This window comes from Microtus pennsylvanicus, chromosome 1, assembly GCF_037038515.1.
Source record: "Microtus pennsylvanicus isolate mMicPen1 chromosome 1, mMicPen1.hap1, whole genome shotgun sequence".
Classification (NCBI taxonomy): Eukaryota; Metazoa; Chordata; class Mammalia; order Rodentia; family Cricetidae; genus Microtus; species Microtus pennsylvanicus.
In genome coordinates, this window is record NC_134579.1 from 105655249 (window position 1) to 105675839 (window position 20591).

The 20591-nt window shown below is 46.2% G+C and overlaps 1 protein-coding gene across 3 annotated transcripts in view; it reads left to right on the forward strand.

Annotated features, from left to right (window-relative positions):
* Positions 1-20591, forward strand: part of Auts2 (activator of transcription and developmental regulator AUTS2) — a 1095788-nt gene that overhangs the window by 849734 nt on the left and 225463 nt on the right. The gene's annotated exons all lie outside the window — the stretch shown is intronic.

A 20591-nucleotide genomic window follows, 5' to 3' on the forward strand; every position in this document is an offset into this window, starting at 1 on the left:
TTCAGGGTTTGCAAAGAAAGAAAGAAATCCTGATGTTGGGAAGAGGAAAGGATAGACATTGGAAGAGGAACCCCTGTTTTGAAGCAAGAAGAGAGGGTGGTAGTTGGTCATGAGCAGGCACTGCCAAGGGACATGTGGGTTGACTGTGAGGAGGAAGTGACAGCAGGAAGTGTGTAAATACTGATGGTCTTGGTCCCTGTTACTCCATGGTGGGGAAAATAGTATTAAATGTTTCATAAACATCAGGCTGCATCTGGGCTGGAGAGATTCTTTAGCACTTGAGAACACGCTCTTCCAAAGCACCCAAGTTCAGTTCTCAGCATCCCTGTCAAGCAGCTCACAACTGTTTGTAACTCCAGCTCTTAGGGATCTAACACCCTCTTCTGACCTCCAAAGGCACCTGCACACACAATCAATATATGATTTTTTAAATAAATAAACACTTTTAAAATAAATAAGTCAGAGCCAATCACCTCTGTTTCCTAAGGTTAAAGACAGCTATAGAATGAGGCCTTCATTAGGCAGGTGAGCAAGGTTGTAGAGGGTCACTGAGCCTTCAGAATGTGCCGTCAAGAAAACTCAGTGAGCAGGGGTGTAGGGTGGGGGAAAGACATGAAGCTGAAGGGAAAATAGTTGGGAAGATGAAAGGAGTGAGCAGGGCTGGAAAGCAGACAAAAGAAGGTAAGAAGGATGTGATCAAAATGCATTATACACATTTATGAAAATACCATAATGAAACCCATTGTTATGTATCATTAATATATGCTGAAAAGAACAGGGAACATTTAAACCAGCAAAGGTATAATTATACCTATACCCCTAGCACTTGTGAGACAGAGGCAGGTAGATCAAGAATTACAGACCGGGGAGAAATGGTAGATATGATCTAGATATGATCATACTTCATCAAACACGTGTATGAAATTCTCAAGAATATGGAAAGTGTTAATAAAAATATAAAAATAATTGGAGTCTAGTTTGGGTTATATAGTGGATACAAGGTTAGATACATCTATGTAGCAAGACCTTATCTGAAAGGAAGGAAGGAAGGAAGGAAGGAAGGAAGGAAGGAAGGAAGGAAGGAAGGAAGGAAGGAAAAAGAGGGAGAAAGGGGCAAGGAAGATGGTCTGGGAGGGAGAGATGGGGAGGAATGGAAAGGAGGGAGGTATAGAGAAATAGGGAGAAGGAGGGAGAAGATGGAAGGGAAAGGGAGGAATTGTTAAAGAATATTTTAATTCTATGGCACGAGGATAATAGAAACAAGATGAGCAGAACAAAGAGAGGATAGCAACAGTCGGAGCAGCTTCCTTCCAAATACTGCTTCCTTATCAAAAGCGTAATCCATTCATAAACCATAGCCACATAGGAACCCCACTGGACAAGTCAAAGGAGACCCAGGAGTGTCTCAAGACAAGAGTGTGCTAATGTTGAACAAGAACCTGCACCCTCCCCAGCACCACTAACACAGTAGACCTACTTCTTTCTTAAACAGAAAAACCTAGAAAATACAAACACCAGAAACTGAATGCCTTTGCAATTTTTTCTAAATTCTGTCTTATCTGGCTGTTAAAAAAAAATAGAAGAAGTAATGAGGGCTGGAAAGACGGCTCAATAGTTAAGAGTATGAGCTATCCTTGCAGAGGGCCTGTGTTCAGTTCCCAGCACCCATGCTGGGCAGCTCACCTAACGCTCCAGCTCCAAGGGCTCTGGCACCTTCTGAACTTCTCACACACTTGCATTTATGTTCACATAGCCACATGCAGACATACACATCTACACATAATTAAAAATAAAATACATCTTTAAAAATAAATAAGTTTAAAGGGGAGCTAGTGAACCGGAATCATTAATAACAAATAAATAAAATGATCTTTTTTCAGTATTTCCCACAGCCCCTTCCTTCATGAGCCAGGGATAATCTCCATGGTAGAGTATTTGCCTAGAATCCCTCAGTTAGCCTGGGGGGTTGTGGCTTGGTGGTTGAGCCCTATCTTAGGATATGTGAGGCCTTTAGATTTGATTCTCAGCACCACCAAAGAATAAAAAATAAAACTGAAGGAAAGAAGCAAAGAATAAGCTTTAAAACAAACAAAAGGCAGTCATGAGAAGCAAGCCGAACAGGGTTCTACCATTTTTGCAAACCCAGGAAATGGTGTTTGGAGAACAGACCCAGTGAAATATGTCACCTGCAAGGGTTGAACCCAGAACGTGACCCCAGACGGCGTCCCCTTTCTTTGCTTTGGCATGGCGCTTCCGGAATGCTGACGGCTCCGGCTTACAAAAGAAATGTTAGCGCTCACAGGCTTCACGTGAAATTACTTGAAATGGTCTCTGCCTTTCATCTCAGGCTGCCCTTCTCGCTGCTGCAGGACCCAACAAATGTCACAGGACCAGCGCTCAGGGCTTTTCCAGAAAGAATGGGCTGCCGGCTTGCCAGACGGAGGATGCTCTTGCGAGGTGCTAGGACCCGGGACGGGCCATTGGAGATTTTCTGGGAAGGGTTCAATGGCTGAGGTTCCGTGGAGGCAATGATCTACAGAGCTTTGTAAACGGCCCAGAATGGGGTCTGCTGTTACTCTTGTCATTTGTTGTTCAGATAGATAAAGAAATAAATAGCTGGGGTCAGTCTAGAAAATTAGAATTTGGGGACTGTACAGGTGGCTCAGTGGTTAAGAGCATTTGATTCCTTGGGTTCCGTTTCCAGCATTCATGTCTGGAGGCTCGCGATCTGCATGTCCAGATCCAGGGGATTCGTTACCTCTGGCATCATTGAATACACACACACACCCTCCTATGCACGCACACACACACACACACACAGATAGGAAAAGATTTTCACTCTGGGCCCAGTGGTGTGTATCTCTAGTCCTAGGCATTCATTCAGGAGGCAGAGTTAGGAGGAGGGCTTGAGCCAGCAAATTCCAGACCAGTCTAGGATTTAAAAAAATTAAAAAAGCAAGAAGGAAAGAAAAGAACAAATTCTAACTTGCTTATGGGAAGAGAGGGAGAAAGGGTATGTTCTGGAGAAGATAAACAGTAGCTACGAGTTTCACTGTTGGAACATTTGTTACAAGGCCCCGGTATTGATCTCTTACCACCCATCCCCATGGATAGCCATGATGGATTGCCACTTTGGGGAGGATTAATGCAGGCGAGTGAATCAAAGGGGACCCTGGATAGTGTCTGCTGGGAGGCTGCCCACGTCCATCCGATGCAGGACAGCTTGGGAAGGGTTTTTTTTTTTTTTCAGCTGCAGAATTCCAAGGGGAGTTTCGCCTTGTGTGTTACAAAAATGCGTATGGATAATGGGGAGAAGGTTAGGGCTTTCTGAGGAGGGTGATTAAAATTGTATCAAAGAGGCTTGTGAAGCTTATGGTTCAAGTTAACTGTATGAGGTAAACAGCCTTGAACGGCCTCCTGGGAGGGTGGCAGATAGTCTGTGGGTGTTACAGCAACATGGTCCCGGTGAATGTTCTGGCCCATCCCAAACTAATCGCCATCTGTGTGCGTGGGTCTCCAGGGAGCGTCTGGTGGTTGGACAATCACGGTAGTTAGCATTTTTAATCAGCTTCTGTGCAGCCCAGATAGAAACCTTATGCTCAAGCCTTTATTCCCCTAGCCGCGTAGAATTACTTCCAATGATCATGACGGAGGGGGCCTCCGCCGAGGGAGGCGGTGGGTGGGTCTCCACACTCCCTCTTTCCACCTGCCACAGACCTGACTGGAAATTAGCCTGCCCACTTGCTTGTGGTCATTGCTATTAATTGCTTTTCTGGCAGAAGGAGTGCCAGGAGAGGAAGGGCGGTTTTGTGTTTAGTGGTGCTCACTGTATCAGCCATTGCCTTGAATTCTGTGTTTATGCCTCCCCTCCTTTCTCAATTGCTCCTTCTTCACACTGTCTCTATCCCTACCCCCAGTGCACACTAGTCTCAGCACTAGGATCTTTTCTTCTTGTTGTTGTTGGGAGGCCTGAGAGACCAATGCAAGAGGGAAGATGAATGCCATTGTTCTTAGACTTCAGCAGGCTTTGGCCTGGGCATGTAGCTCCATGACTAGTACTTGTCTGGCGCGCATAAGGCACTGGGTTTGGTCCCCAGCACCATATAAACCATGTATAGTGGCAAAGACCCATAATTTGAGCATCTCGGGAGATAGAAGCAAGGAGGATCAGAATTTCGAAGTCAAAACAAACAAAAAAAAGTAGGTGTACCCACATACCCAAATCCTGTGGTTGCAAGTGAAGAGAGAAAGAGCATGCTCAGTGTCTTTCATGCGACAGAACCCTCCTGAAATTTGGTGATTTATCACAATTACTTTGATGTCAGGTTCACATCAGACTGATGTTTGGGTTCGGAATGCCAAGGCCATGGATGTACTATGTATGGGTCTCTCACCCTTATGTAGTTAAACCCATTATGTGGTGACCCCAGAGCTCCAAAGGAAGCATCCTTTCCCGGCATTCATTTGTGTTGCTTTGCCTGTGGTCAGTGTGAGTCATAATCCCTGCCCAGAGTGCAGTAGGAAGGGACACTAGAATGTGAGTTCAGGGCTATAGCGTCAAACCAGGGGGGAGTGAAGTCTCCTTCACTTTACGTTCCTCCACCTTGTCTTGGGGGCAGGGGGGGGGCTAGGGTTTAGTAGTGCAGATTGGCTCATTTGCCTAAGACTGTCTCCATCTTCTTGAAGTCCCTAATAGAAGAAAGCGCCAGGGGTGTCCAACCTTGATGCATGAAATTCTCATCTGCAAATGCATTGGGCTGCATTCTTGGCTGTCCCTGAGAGCAAAGCAGGTGTACCAGTCCCCTACAGGAAAAGCATAAAAAGATCAGGGAGAAAAGAAAGTGTCTGTAAATAAATGCTTCCATATCTTTAACATCCTGCAACCTGTCAGGGACTCATCAAATCGATAGTATCTCCAACGGATCCCACCTTTCCCTCATTCCTCAGCACATTCCTTTATTCCCACAACACTCAGCAAGCAAAGGTTGTGCTGGCCCCAGGAGACAAAATCAGAGATGTGTAGAATGAAGTGGGGGAAGAGTGGGAAGAGCAGAAAGCAAAGGGTGGGGTGTGGTTTGAGTCCATATTCAAAGCATGGGTACACACCTGCAGATGTGACTCCTTTTGTCGTGCCTGGGGTTTTGTCTTCCATCTTGTGTCTGTGGTTGGTTGTGACCAGAGAAGGCACAGAGAATAGTCACCCAGGACCACAGGCAGCTCTAATTCAGGGGACACTGCAGTGTTACTGTCATGGTGCCAATTATCCATAAAGGAACTGTTGTCTTTTCTAGGTGTCAGCTTTGAATTTGAACTTTGCTTTGTGGCTGTAGCTTTTGCACAGGGAAGCTTGGCTCTGCATCCTTCGGGTAGGCTCCTTTGCAGGAGCTTGGCAGCCTTAGAATGCTTTCTTCCGCAGAACAATTCCCTTCTGATCAGTTGTTCCGCACACGTACCGCAGTTCTGTGCCGGAACCAGCTCTTTTTTAATGCTTTAAGTAAGGCCCTCTTACCTCAAAGGTGATGATGCTGGGACAAATGCAAAAGAGATCAAGGTTTAGTTAGAATCTGCTGTTCCAGAGCCTATAAAGAAAGATGGAATATTGATGACCTCCCTCTCCACCGGACACAAGGACTTGGGTTCAGTCCTTGGCACCACAAGACAAAAAAGGGGGAATAAGGAGGGGAAGAAGGAAAGAAATATAGACGGATAGGAGAAAAAGAAGATAGACAAAATATGTTATATTTTCTATGGCTCTAATAGAGGCTGGCAGTGAACTCTTTCAGGTCCCTGAAGATGGACTAGCCTGAAGCAAACACTGAGCTTGAGGCCAGAACACACTTGTCCCTGCATAGCCTCGCTGGCCGTCCTTGGGTAATGGAAGCCATTACTAGAACTCTTGTTCCCTTCCGCTCCATCCACACAATGGCTGCCTTCAGTTGAAGAGCAGTGAATGGCGATCAATAAAGCGAGGCAGTTTCCACTATGCCAGGGGCTGGCAGCCTTATGGGGTGAACATTCTGTAGCTCTCAAAGAGATGCCCTGATGAAAGGAAGCTCTTGAATCGCCTGTTTCCATGGTCCAGCTGGGCCATTAGTTACTGAACAAATTTACATTACTCGGGCAGAGATCTGGGTGTGGTGAGGCCCTGTTGCTGTGAGCTGACAATCCCTGTGCCCATGAGTTGACCTGGGATTCCTGAAAGGATTCACACTTTGAAGATATATTTTTGTGCTTCAGGTTTTTCAACATGCTGGACAGACTCAAGGAAAATAGACTATCAGGGTATTGTTGGGTCTGTGAGTGTGTGTGTGTGTGTGTGTGTGTGTGTGTGTGTGTGTGTGTATGACAGAGAGAGAGAGAGAGAGAGAGAGAGAGAGAGAGCACGAATCTACTTAGAGTCCCTATGCACATATATGTGTGTGCATATAAAGACCAAAGGACAACCTTTGGTGTTATTCCTCAGACCAGACACTGTCTTATTATTTTTCAGGCAGGGTCTGGAAATTCACCAAATAGGCTAGACTGGCTGGCTAACACCCCTAGAGAACCTTCCGTCTCCACCTTCCCAGCATTCCACACTACTCTGCCTACTTTTTTTTTTTTAACATGGGTGCTGGGTATCAAACAAATACAAAATCAATTACTTACCTAAGACTGAGTCATCTCCCGAGTCCAGCATTGTTTTTTCTCACTGATGGATGGTCTGAATGAGAATGGTTCCCATAGGCTTACATATTTAAATACTTGGTCCCCAGTTGGTGGAACTGTTTGGGAAGGCCTTGTTGAAAGAGGTGTGTCTCTGGGGGTGGGCTCTGAGGGTTCCAAAGCCCGCACCATTTCCAGTTCTCTCTCTCTGCTTCATGGTTGATGTCAGCATGTAAATTCCCAGCTCCTGCTCCAGCATCTTGTCTACTTTCTGCTGACATACTTCCTGCCATGGTCACAGACTCTGAAACTGTAAACTCTTTCTTTTATAAGTTGCCTTGCTCATGGTGTCTCTTCACAACAGTGGAAAAGTAGCCGGGGCACTGCTGTTCAGTCAAAAACATAAGTTTTTCAAGATTCCACTTACTGTACGTTAATGATGGCAGACTGTATTGTGCCTAGACACTCTAGAAATGCATAAAGCAGCTGAAGAGAAAATGTCTTTCCTTTGCCCAGAGTGGAATTATGTTACTTATGCAAATTCTGTCAAAGGTAAAGCATACTGCTGAAGGAATTAGGACCTTGTAAGAAGCCACCGCATTGGAAGCTGCATGGCCAGCAGCACTGGGCCTGGTGGCCATGGTGGGAATGGGAGCCACAGCTCTGAGTTAGTGCTTCTCTCTCATCCTGCTGAGAGAAACACTGTTGAGTCTTGGAAGCTAGGTCAGTGCTCTGTGAGTGTCGTCAGGTGACAGTCACAGACAGAAATTTTAACACTTTTTTAAGGACCATAAAGGTTAAGTGAAAGAGGAAGTGAATGCAGACTGGGAATTAAACAAAAAGGAGCAAAATCCGAAGTAAGAGGAGAGTGTAAATATTTCATAAATGCCCCAAACACCTAAGGCTGCTGAGTGGAATGGGACACGGAACAGACATGAGGGACTTTGTTCTTCTAAAGAAATCATCAAAGTCACATCTTGACATGCTATTGGAATATTTTATGTTTTCCATGAAGGTTGTTGCTTCATCCAGTTTTGCTGGAGAAGTGTCTGGTTCAGGGCTGGGGAAGATGACTTAATAGATCAAGTACTTGCCAATGAGTGCAAGGACCTGAGTTGGATCCCTGTGCAATGGCTTGAAAGACAATGGCCCCCAAAGGGAGTGGCCCTATTAGGAAGTATGGCATTTTTGAAGTGGGTATGCCCTTGTTAAAGTGGGCGTGGTCTTATTGGAGGAAGTGTGTCACTGTGGGGGCGGGCTTTGCTTAAGTTTTGCTCAGTCTGACACTCAGTCTCCTTCCTGCTACCTGCCTATTAACATGTAGCAGCTTCTTCTCCAGCACCGCATCTGCCTGCACACTGTCGTGCTCTCCACCGTGATGATAATAGACCAAACTTGTAAAACTGTGAGCAGCCACCTCAGTTAAATGTCTTCCTTCCTAAGAGTTGTGGTCATGGTGTTTCTTCGCAACAATAAAAACCCTGACTAAGACAGCCTGGAACCCACAGAAAAAGTTTGGTATGGTGGCAGGTACTCATAATCCCAATCACGGGGAGACGGATGCATGAAGATCTGTAGAACTCACTGGACAGCCAGCTGGTTCCCAGCCAGTGAAAGACCCTGTCCCAAGAAAATAAGGTGGACAGCTCCTGAGGAACAGCACCCGAGGTTGTCCTCTGGCGTCCACAGGCATAAACTACACACACATTCGCTCACGGAGTGTCAAATTCTTACACTGTTGGCATGCAGCACGTTTGTAAATCTGTGTTCTCAGCTTAAAGTGTTTTTTACATAAGACCATTCCTTAAGAGGCTCTCTAGTCCCTTCTAGGTCATCCATCCATCGGTTCATTCATTCATTTAATCAGTGTATATTGGGCATCTGTGGTGTGCCAGGGATAACCATCTGGTCCGAGGAATGAAAGAAGTCAGCAGACACTTTCTTGAAGCCGTTGGTTTTGCTGCAGAGCCCATTCCACTGGCATCTGTGGTGGTAACACAGCCCCCTCTGCAATAGAGGGCTGATGTAGAAGACAGAGCACATCCCATGGCAGGTGACCACAGCACGCATGAGAAAGGACTCAGGAGGCCAGCCTCTTCCTGAGGTCCTCCATCCGAAGACGCTCTTAGTGGTAAATACATGTCCCCTAGAGGTGCAGACATGGGATTCTAGGCCTCTGAGCCAGCTCTGTGTGTGTGTGTGTGTGGTGGTGGTGGTGGTGGTGGTGATGGTGGTGTGTGTGTGTCAAGTGTTTATACATATGTGTGTGTGCCCGTGGAGACCTTCTGGTATCATTATTGGTTTTGTACTTTGTTTTCTTTCTCCCTCCCTCCCTTTCTTCCTTCATTCCCCTTTCTCTCTTTCTTTGGTGTTCTAAGACAACAGGGTTTCTCTGTGTAACAGCTGTCTTTCCTTAATTTTATTTATTAATTTTGTTTATGCAGGGGTGTGGAGAGCAGGTGACAGCTTTTGAGAGTCAGTTTTCTCTTTCCATCATATGGATCCTGGGGATCAAACTCAGGTCATCAGGCTTGGCAGCAATCAGCTTTGCCCACTAAGCTCCCTTGCCATCTTTTTCTTGGAGACAGGCTCTTTCTCTGGCCTGGAACTCGCCAATTGAGCTCTGGAGATCCTCTTGTCTCCACCTCTGCAGCTCTGGGAATGCACGCATGTGCCACCACACCTGGCTTCACTGGTGGGTTCTGAGGCTCAGGTTCAGGTCTTCTTCCTTGCAAGGCAAGCATTTTACCTAGCATCTTCCCCCCAGCCCCAAGCACAGTGTCGTCTGGGTGGCGTAGCACTAAGGTCTCATTTCCATCTCCTCGACAGCTCAGCTCACCCCTCCACTGTCTTCAGCTTCTCTTTTCCCTGGCAACCATGCTTCTGTTTGCCGGCAGAAGGTCCCTGGGGGGTTGCCATCCGCCCAAAAAGCTTCCTTTTCTCCCATTGCTTGGGTCTCGCAGATTTTGCTGTAAGGCCAGCATCCAGGCTGTGAACTACCCCAGCCCAGCCAGCACTTTTTTTCTTTTTCTTCCAGAACCCCATGGAACTAGGTCATCAGATAGTTGGGCAGTCCCCACACAGGCTCTGCTCTGCCACAACTTTCAACACTCACCATCTATGGAATACTAAACTTGTTTCCAAACTAAATAGTTTCCAATGAGGGTTTAATGGGCTTTTTTTTTTCATTCGAAATAGATTGAAAACAAGCCATTTCCTACTCCCATTTCAAACAAATTTTGGTCCAATTATTTTACCTTTTTTTAACATAAAGTTAAATGGACTATTCTGCCCATCTCTGGCTGAGCCAAACCATGATTTCTCTTGATTATGCTTTTATGCCGCAAATCGCAAGGCTCTGGAGAAATAATGGACGTCTTGTGGGAGAGCGGCAGCAATTTTTAAAATTCTCCCAGTGCTTGTCAGCTCTTACCGCAGCGCCTGCTGAGCGGGAAGAAAGCACCCCGCCAAAGTGGGGGGGGCATGGAGCCTACCGACAACACCAGCACTGTCTGCTTGGCCTCGTGAGGGCTGGCACAGGAATGGCTTCCTTGCTGCAGGTGTATGCAGGGCCTGCACTCTCTTGCCCGCCACCAGCCCCACTCTGGCCGCTTTTCAGACTTCAGCTCTCTGTGGTGCTGAGGGTCTCTGTTTTCCCTTGCGCCGGCCCCACCCATTTTCCTTGGTTTGATTTGGACCACAGCCTCTGGGAGAAGGAGCTCTACTTGGTTTTTCCCCTCCAGCAGCCGAGGAAAATGAACAAGATGGAAAATCATCTTGGGTGGTGGTGGGGTTGTTTTGATTCTGTGGTGGGAAGGAAGATAGAAGTCGTTTTTGCAGTTGCCAAAGGTTCTAAAAAGTTCAGAAAAGTGCTTCTGGCTGCTGCCTTCTGTCTTTGGGATGGCGGCTACTCTCCAGATGGGTATGTAGGAAGCCTGCTGAGTGATGGCCTGCAGCTGGAACTCAGGACTTGGTATATAGTAAGCTGCTGTTGAACCATGCCCCCAGGCCATCACTGCAGGATTATAGGTGGAAACACTACTATTGAGCAAGGCCCACAGCCCCATAGTGGGAGGTGGGAGAGCAGAAACAGGTGCTCTCCTACGGCCACACTCCCAGCCTCTCCAGGTTATTCTAGGCCAACAACACTGCTGAACCAAGGCCACGCCTTTTTTTTTTTAATGTAACCTAAGATACTGCCATTTCTAGTTCCATGTCACATGCCAGTTCAATTTAACCTGGGTTTTATTTTCCAAGTCATTGGTTGACCTAAGAGAGGTACTTAAATTCCAAGTATATGAAACTCCAAATTCTCACATCTCTCCTTGCTACCATGTTTACTCTCCTATGGCCCATCTGTGTATGTGTGTGTGTATGTGTGTGTGTGTGTATGTGTGTATATGTGTGTGTATGTGTGTGTATGTGTATGTATGTGTATGTGTGTGTATGTGTGTATGTATGTGTGTGTGTGTATGTGTGTGTGTATGTGTGTGTATATGTGTGTGTATGTGTGTGTATGTGTGTGTGTGTGTGTGTGTGTGTGTGTGTGTGTGTAGTGTCTATGGAGGGTCACATGTATGCATGGGGAGGCCAGGGTCAGAGTCAGATATCTTCTTCCATGGTTTCTCCACCTTATGATTTTGAAGCAAGATCTCTTCTTGAACCTGGAGCTTGCTAATTCAGCCCAGCTAGATGGCCAGCAAACCCAGCCATCCTCCTGTGTGTCCTCCCAGCACTGGGCTTGCAATCGTGTGCCACCATAGATGACTTTTTGTGTTTATGTTGGCTATCTGAACTCAGATCCTCATGCTTGCACACCATGTCCCCAGTTCCTTGTGACCCATCCTTCCATAGCAGATACTGTGCAAGGTCTCTAAAGAATATGGTCCATCTCTGTAATCAGTGGGCAGAAGGCAAACAGGCATGGAGGCTGAGAAAGCAGCATCGCTCTTTCCAGACTCTGCCCGTGGTAGTTGTATTAAGTTCTATCTTCTCTGTAAGTTTTGGGAAAACTGTTTGTAGGATGTTACATACTCAACCTTCATACTCTTACCATTTCTGTGAAGTCACAGGGGAGACATTTGCATGCAGCAGATGAGTTTAAAGAGTCCAGAGGCTTCCCAACTGTGCTAAGTAACAGTGCTGATGAGTGTTCATTGTGGACTGGACATCATCTAGACTCAGTGGGGCTGGGCCTCTGAGAATATTTGTGAGATGTTATCTCGATGACATAAACTAGTGTGGGCAGACCCATCTTGGTTGTAAGTGTAGCCACCCACTGGCCTGCATGGATTGGATAAAGTGAGCAGAACTGGAGCGTGTATTCCTTGCTCTTTGCTTCTTGCTAATGTGCTGGGTGGCTTCGTGCTCCTGCTGCATTGGTTTCCCTACCATGATGGACTGTAAATGGAAATAAGCCATTTCTCCCTTAAGTCGCTTTTGTTGAAGTCTTTTTTCACAGCAAGAGGAAAAAAAATTCAGACGGCACCGAAGCTGGATTCCCCGTCCAAGTTCTCTGATTTCCCTGCCCCGGCACAACTTCAGTCTTCTTCCTCTTCTTCTGCTATCAAAGACAACATCGAATCTCTCACACCCCCTTTCCCGGAAGCTCATAGGGATGCCGTAGCATAAGTAGAAAGGAATGCAGAAGAATGGAGTTCTAAGCACTCAAGAATTGAGACAAGTAGACACTTTGCCCCTCTTCAGGTGCTTTCCCCAGTCCTCTCTAACGAAATATGAGTAAGGAACACACGATACTCTCCATTATTAATCCAACCATCCTGTTGAAGCAAACCCAGGATGAGCTATTCTGAATCCATAGAAAGCATTGGAATTTGCTAATATTTAGATCCAAACGGCAGGGAACATTGTTCAGAGCTCTATAAAAATGCTTTCAAATAATAGCTTGAGAGGTAGGGAGATAACTGGTTGGTAAGGAATGAGGGTCTGAGTGTGACCTCCGCCCCCAGAACATACATTTTAAATAAAAGCCCAGCATGGTGGTGCTGGTTTGGAATCCCAGCGCTGGGGAGGCAGAGACAAGTCAATCTCTAGACCTCAAGGGCCAGGCAGCCTGGCCTCCTTGGCAAGTTCCAGGTCAATGAGAGATTTGTCTTTAAAAATAAGTGGACTGGAGAGATGGCTCACCATTAAAGGTAGGCTCACAGCCAAAATATGTAAATAAAAAAATGGTGGATTAAGGACTGGCGAGGTAGCTCAGAGAATAATGATTCCCGATGTCAAGACTAATGACCAGGCTTAATCTCCAGGGTCCACGTGGTAGAAGGAGAGAAGCAACTCCAGCAAGTTGTCCTCTGACTGCCTCATATGCACCATGTCTGGAACATGAACACACACACACCACAAAAAATAAAGATAAGTCTTTCTAAAAAGTTTAAAAAGTGGATGACATCATCTAGCCTTACACGCATACACATGTGCACATGCACACACACACACACACACAGACCCATGCAAACACGAAAGTGTACACATACACACCCAGTGGCATCAAATAATAGCTTGAGGATGGAGGAAAGGAAGTCAGAAGCAAAAATCAAAGATGCTTCAGTATAAGCATGCTCATTTTGATTGACAGTTCAATGGAGTGTGAAGCCGTGCGAAGTCCAACTCTATCTCAGGTATCTTGGATTCCTCCTATAGAGAGGAGTTAGTAGTCAAAGCCATTCCTGGTTTGTGGAGGAACAATGAACAGAGGAGGGTTGGGGAGATGACTGAGTAGTTAAGAGTGCTTACTACTCATGCGGGAGACTGGAGCTAGTTCTCAGCACTCACGTCAAGTGGCTCCCAGGATCCAATGCTTTCTTCTGGTCTCTATGGGTCACTGCACTTATATTCACATAACCACACACAGACATATGCACATACAGATAATTTAAAACAAAAGCTAAGCTGGGCATGGTGGCACACACCTAAATTCCAGCACTCGGGAGACAGACACACCAGAGCTCTGTGAGTTGGTGCTACACAGAGAGTTTCAGTACAGTCAGGGCTACATATGTATCTCAAAGATAAATGAATTACTCTTTAAGAATGAGCAAAGATAGGGGTACCCGCACACCTCTAGGGGTACTGTTGAAGGCAGGTGACAAAAATTACCACCGTTGTCCTTGCCTGGGACTTGCTGACTCCTCAGAGCCAACTGGAACATCTGAGGTTCCTAGAGTCTTAGTTGGAGCAAAGGAAAAGTCACTCTCCAGTTCCAGTCCTTATGAATTAGATGGTGAAACTTCATAATTAAAATGGATTTAATAGAGGCACGAAGCCTGGTGTGTCTGCCCCAGTAAGCAGTCATCTCTCACTAGGAGACTGTGTCCTTTGTATTTAAGTGGTTTCTCCAAAAGGCTCTAAATGAGATTTGGGACTTAAACAAGATTTGGTGTGATATGCTAATTACCCAAGTTACTATTACCTGATTAACACAGGAATCCTAATAGTCTGGTGAGGTCCCTTCCTTCCAGTGCCAGGAGGCTTGACATCTGTCACCTGTTCGTTCCGAGGCATTGTAATTAACCCAAATTATGGATGCCGTTCTTCTTTAGGATCTGCTGTCTGGGTTTTAGATTTAAAACTTAATAACTACCTGAAGGATGTTTGGTGCCAAAACACAAGAGAAAAAGCCACTCAAATCCATTGATCGGGAGTCAGGTGAAGATCTTGGTTGATTCCAAGTAGTTAGGCCGGAAATGGTGAACTGGGAAGATGAAGAGGGCTTTCCAGTAACCAGCCAGTGCCGTCAAGAAAGAAATACCCTAATATCTCCCTTCTCCCTGAGCACCATAGTCATGTCTTTGTGAGCCCTACCACATGGAGGACTCAAGCCCAGAAGCTGGTCACTCTCTCAAGGTTACAAAGGAAGGAAGGACTGGATGGAGTGAGAAAGGGAGACCCACCGTAATTGTGGGTAGATGGCACTATTCCACGGTCCTAGACTGCGCTCTCTCTCTCTCTCTCTCTCTCTATCTCTATCTCTATCTCTATCTCTATCTATCTATCATTCCTGACTGTGAATACATTGTGACCGCCTGCCCGTCACACTCCTGCTGCCATGCCTTCCCCATATCTTTAGGTCCAAAGGCCACCCACCCCCAGTCTGCTTATTCCTTCTCCGTCGAGGAACTAAGTTCCTGTGCTGTCCAAGCCCACTGAGTGTTCAAGAGAAATAACTGCCCCAGGCAGGAAGTGCTACCAGAAGACACCTTTGCTGCATCAGAGAATCAACCTTGCTTGCCTTCTGTGGATGATCAGCCTATCCCATTCATGTCTGATGGGGCAGCCCCCTTGGAGATGGCGAAGTTGCTTCTGACCTCTCCATTAACTGCAGTCTATCTCAGGCTAGCCGTTGTTCTGCCATCACATCTCATCATAGTAAACAGCTCCGTTCTTTCAAGCCTTAACACGAGGGACATGGGTATCAGTAGGGATGAAGCAAGGTTGTCCCAGGTTGATAAATGACTCTTTCACTTACTTTTGTATTTGCTTAAAACTTTATTTTTTGGGTGCTGGAGAGATGGCTCAGAGGTTAAGAGCATTGCCTGCTCTTCCAAAGGTCCTGAGTTCAATTCCCAGCAACCACATGGTGGCTCACAACCATCTGTAATGAGGTCTGGTGCCCTCTTCTGGCCTGCAGACATACGCGCAGATAGAAATATTGCATACATAATAAATAAATATTTTTTAAAAACTTTATTTTCTTTTGCGTGTATGCGATCTGTGTGTCTGTGCATGAATTCAGGCATGCGCATGCACGGAAATCAGAGTGCATTCTTGGGTGTCAGTCCTTACCCTTGTTTGGGGTAGCGCAGACTAAACTGGCTCACAAGTTTCAGGGGAGTCTCCTGTCTCCTAATATACACACCCCACATATACACTAAAAGAAAAAAAAATTGAGGTAATCAGAAACAAAGAAAGTTAGAGAAACTGCCCAGACATGCCGTGGAGCATGCTGGATGACAGCCTCAAGCAGAAAATGTGAAGGGCATTAATAACATTGCAGCAGTGGTGGCTCATTGGGACAGATAACAGCAAATGTTCCTGGTGATGTTGGATCTTGGTAGCGGGGGCCACATGGTATGGAGAGTGTGGGAACACTCTATTATCTTATCACTCTCTCAGTACCTATGTCACTGTTCTGACTTATAATCCTACTTCGGACCTAGAGAGATGGCTCAGTGGGTAAAAGTACCTTCTGTACAAGCAATCAGTTATGAGTTCAGTCTTAGCAGTTGTGTAAAAAGTCAGGCATGGAGCTGGGTGGTGGTGGCGCACGCCTTTAATCCCAGCACTCAGGAGGCAGAGACAGGCAGATCTCTGTGAGTTTGAGGCCAGCCTGGTCTATAAGAGTTAGTTCCAGGACAGGCTCCAAAACTACAGAGAGACCCTGTCTCAAAAACCAAAAGCAAAAAAAAAAAAAAACAAACAAACCAGGGACTGGAGAGATGGCTCAGAGGTTAAGAGCATTGCCTGCTCTTCCAAAGGTGCTGAGTTCAATTCCCAGCAACCACATGGTGGCTCACAACCATCTGTAATGAGATCTGGTGCCCTCTTCTGCCTTGCAGGCATACACACAAACAGAATATTGTATACATAATAAATATTTAAAAAATTAGCAAACAAAAAGCCAGGCATGGCCACGCAGACACTTGTCACCCAGCACTTCAGAAGAGCACACCCGGGAGCATGGTTGGGGCTTGCTGGCCTCTCGCTTACTTCAGGTTCAGTGATAAGGGAGTAAGATGACAAGTGACGCAGAAGGACACCCAGTGTGTTCTGGTCTCCATCTGAACACCCGCCCACACACATACTCCAACCCTAATAATGAGAAGACCATCGTCCACACCAGTTGAGATAACCCTAAAAGATGAGCATCCGTTATCCAGAAAATTCATTTGTAAAAGAGCTCAGTCTCCTTCCAGTGGTACAGTGTTGTTATCTCTGCCTCCCTGAGGAAGTGTGTCTAAAAAAGAGAAAAAGGAAAAGGGAAAGGGGGAAGAGTATGCACAAGAACCGTGTGTGTGTGTGTGTGTGTGTGTGTGTGCGTGCGCACACACATATGCAAGAAAAATGAATTTGAAATGTCTTAAGCCTTGTTTTGGAACTTCATCTAATTCACAAGCAGGTCCACCAGAGAAGTGCAAGGGGTTCTTGTTCTTGTTGTGTTGTTGTTGTTGCTGAAGAGAAAAACTAGACTTGCGCATTATTAAGCTTTTTCCCCCCCTCCCAGAAGCTAAGAAAACCATCTGTGATTGCCTGTTTGCATGTTTGTTTTCTACAATAAAATGCAAAATACTTCTTCCTGTTAGCGGATTGTACCATATGTCTCCCCTTGTAACGAAATCAGCATGTTTATTAATGAGCCCAATCAGAGGCAAAGATTTAGAAGGACTGCGGGAACTGGATTCTCCCATTCAGTATTTCTGCAAAAGGAAACTTCTGGTTAAGTGTCGTTGTTGTGCTTGGAAAATAGGCGGCTTGTTTTTGCTCTGAAATCAATTTACTTGGCAGAGGACAGAGAGAGCAGGAGGAAGAGGCCTGTGAAAGTTTTCGCACAAACTAGGAATCTACATTTGAACATGGTCCTTCCTGCCCGATGACTCCCCTGACTGATGTAGCTCCACAGTTTATATGTGATTAATATTTAATTCAATCAGTTTCATTTTCCCAGACAGACTAATTAAAGAACTCCATGTACCCACCCCAGCTCTGAACACTGCAATAGGCCTGTGGGTTTCTTCGTGTGACGGGGATCAGATGAAATCTTTCCAGCCATATTGGCAGTACAAATCATGGTCCCATACAAGAAGCATGCCGAGTGCTGTAGCATACACTCTGTGACTGTGCTCTTGCCGTGCGGTTAACTCTGTGGATGGGTGCAGATGTATTGGGAGAAAGAATTTCCAGCAATTATCCTCCGGGGAGCCAGGCAACAGACCTCAGCCACAGGACATCATTCTATGTCCAAGGTCATGCACAGGGTGGCCTCCCACAGTTCTTGTCAGCATTGACCTTAAGGGGGGAATGAAGCTGCTAGACCCTGGACGGGTCAGGATGTGTGTGCTGTCAGGTTGTCCAGCCTCCATGACAGCATGGACACAACCCAGAAGATGTCATTTTCATTTGTCGTGTCTGGTACTCTTCTAGAAATTTCGTAAGCAAACAAAACGCCTGTAATCAGCATACTTTGAAATGGAAGAGGCTATGAAGGGGCACAGGCAGACTTACTGCATCTCTCTGTGTGTAGGTGTCTGTGTGTGTGTAGGTCATATGTCTTAGTTAGGGTTTCTATTGCTGTGATACAACATCAAGACCAAAAACACCTTGAAGAGGAAGGGGTTTACTTGGCTTACAGGTCACAGTCCATCACTGAAGGAAATCAGGGCGGGAACTCAGAGCAGGAACAGAGGCAGAGACCATGGAGGGATGCTGTTTACTGGCTTGCTCAGCCAGGTGCCTTACACACCCCAGGACTCCTGCCCGGTAGTGGCACGCCCAACAATGGCATGGGTCCTCCCACATCAATCATTAATCCAGAAAATGCCCCCGCAGACTTACCTACAGGCTAGTCCGATGGAGATAGCATCTCTCAGTTAACTTAGCTTGTGTCAAGTTGACAGAAACACTGACCAGGATGGCAGAAGTCAGTCTCAGGTGACATTCCTCAGGTCTGTCAAATGTTCGGAACCCACTAAGAGCACTAGAATGGGTGACCAACAGGTCCCAGAGATCTGCCTACCCCACCTCCCCAACATTGGGATTACAGGGTGCACTACCACACTTGGGTTCTGGGCATTGAACGCGGGTCCTCACAGTTGTAAGGCAAGCCCTTCAGTGACTGAGCCATATCCCTGGTCTGATTTTTAAGACAGATAAGCAAATACAAAATCACTCTAGTAGGCAGTACAAAAGTGTACTTACCTGTTGTAATGAGCTAGTATTAAGCAAGAGTAAGAGGAAGATTCAAACAACTTTAGTAACTTTTTTTTTTCTTTCCCGATACAGAGTTTCTCTGTGAAGCTCTGGCTGTCCTGGAACTGGCTCTACAGATCAGGCTGGCCTTGAACACACAGAGATCCGCCTGTCTCTGCCTTCCAAATGCTGGGATTAAAGGCGTGCACCCCCACTGCCCTGCTAGTAACTTTTTTTAAAGATGAGTGATATGGGCCAGTATTGGGTAGGTGCACTAACTATTTCCCAGCTAGTGTTTTTGTTTGTTTGTTTGTTTGCTTGTTTTGTGATTATGGGTTGTCGTGGTGGCTCAATGGGTAGAGGTGTTTACCACTATGAATTCACTCTTCAGGACCCATGGAGTGGAAGGAAAGAAACAATTCCCCTAAAGTTGTCCCATGACCTCCACATATGTGTGCACATTCACAAAGACATATATATCACACATACATAAAAAGAAATGTTTTCTAATATAAAATTAAAACCTAGGATATAGGAGAGCTTGCGACAAAACCTTAGGTCAGTTGGCTCCTTATGTGCTTGAACAGTGAGGCCGCAAGCACACTGCCCTACAGGCTTATAAACCGCATGTCTTCAAGGGGGCTCTTGCCTGGGAAGATGGACATTGCTTGATTCAGTGACTCTATTTTACTGGTAGACACAACCTGGACTTAGGAGGTAGAATGCTGAGCACATAATCTGCCCTATGTGGCTGATCTAGGCAGTCTGCCTACCCACAGAGGTCTGACACCTGGCTCCCGCATGGCAGCCCAGATGGACAGTGACCAGCTGTCATGCAGGAGTGGACAGTTGGCCTCTGGCAATGAGACTATTATGCTAAAGGAGGCTGGGGTTGAAGCCCTGAGCCACTCAGGGCAACCATCTTTGCTCTTCTCCACAAGGGTAGAATTTTTTGAATCAGTTCACCAAATATCCACAGGGCTCCTGGTATGGGCCAAGCAGCCGAATAAGGTCATGCGAGTACAGACTTAAGTAAAATGTCTACCGGACGGAGAGGAAACCTGTGGCTGTGTTGAGAGTCAGTGTGCTGGATGCTGGAGTTTCTGGGGGGAACAGTGAAGGCAGCTGGGGTGGGTGTGCGGCAGGAAACACACAGCCAGAACATCTCTGGTTTCAGGCTTCTCAAGATCCCACTGCAGGGCGTCTCCTGTGGGTTCCTGAAAACAGAGTTCCCTCAATTCTTCCTAGGAATATGTAAAACCTGTGACCTTAACAAACCAGGTGTAGTAATGCACTCCTATAACCCAAACACTCACACTCAGAAGGCTGCTGGAGGAAGACCGTAAGTGCAGGGTTAGCCTGGGCTACATAACAAGACCTTTTTAAAACAAAACAAAAATAAACAAACCAACAACCAAAAGGCTTCCACAAGTTTTGGGAAGGAGTGAGTAAAGCCAGGTTCATTGTATTATTTTAATTGGAAGGCCTTTCGTTTTATGTATTTTTATCGTTATTCTTACAGCACTAGGGGTAGAGCCCAGGCTCTTGGACATGCTTGACTAGCTAGGTCTCTACCATTGAGCTACATTCGTGTCCCCTCACTGGAGGATTCTAAGCAAAGGCTCTACCATTAAACCCCACCCAGCCCCTCACTGGGAGATTCTAGAAAACATTACCGCTACCATCCCCAGCCTGGTAAGTATTCTTTTTTTAACTGAAGCACTTCTCAAAGCCTTGAGTGTGCTAAAGTGAACTTTGTGAACATTCCCAAAGGAAGATACAGTATCATAGCTTTGCAGAGGGAGCCTTACCCACTGAGTATCTCCTTGGGCCCTAGCACCATGTCCTGACTGGGCAGAAGGAGGTCTCAGGCCCTGCTCTCCCTTTACGCATACAACAGTCCTTTATGGCTGTTTCCTCATCCAGGAAGTGTGTGGATGACACCTACCTGCCTGTCTCACAGGATTGTTAGAGGTGTGTGTGCGTGTGTGTGTGTGTGTGTGTGTATGGTGTGCATGCAT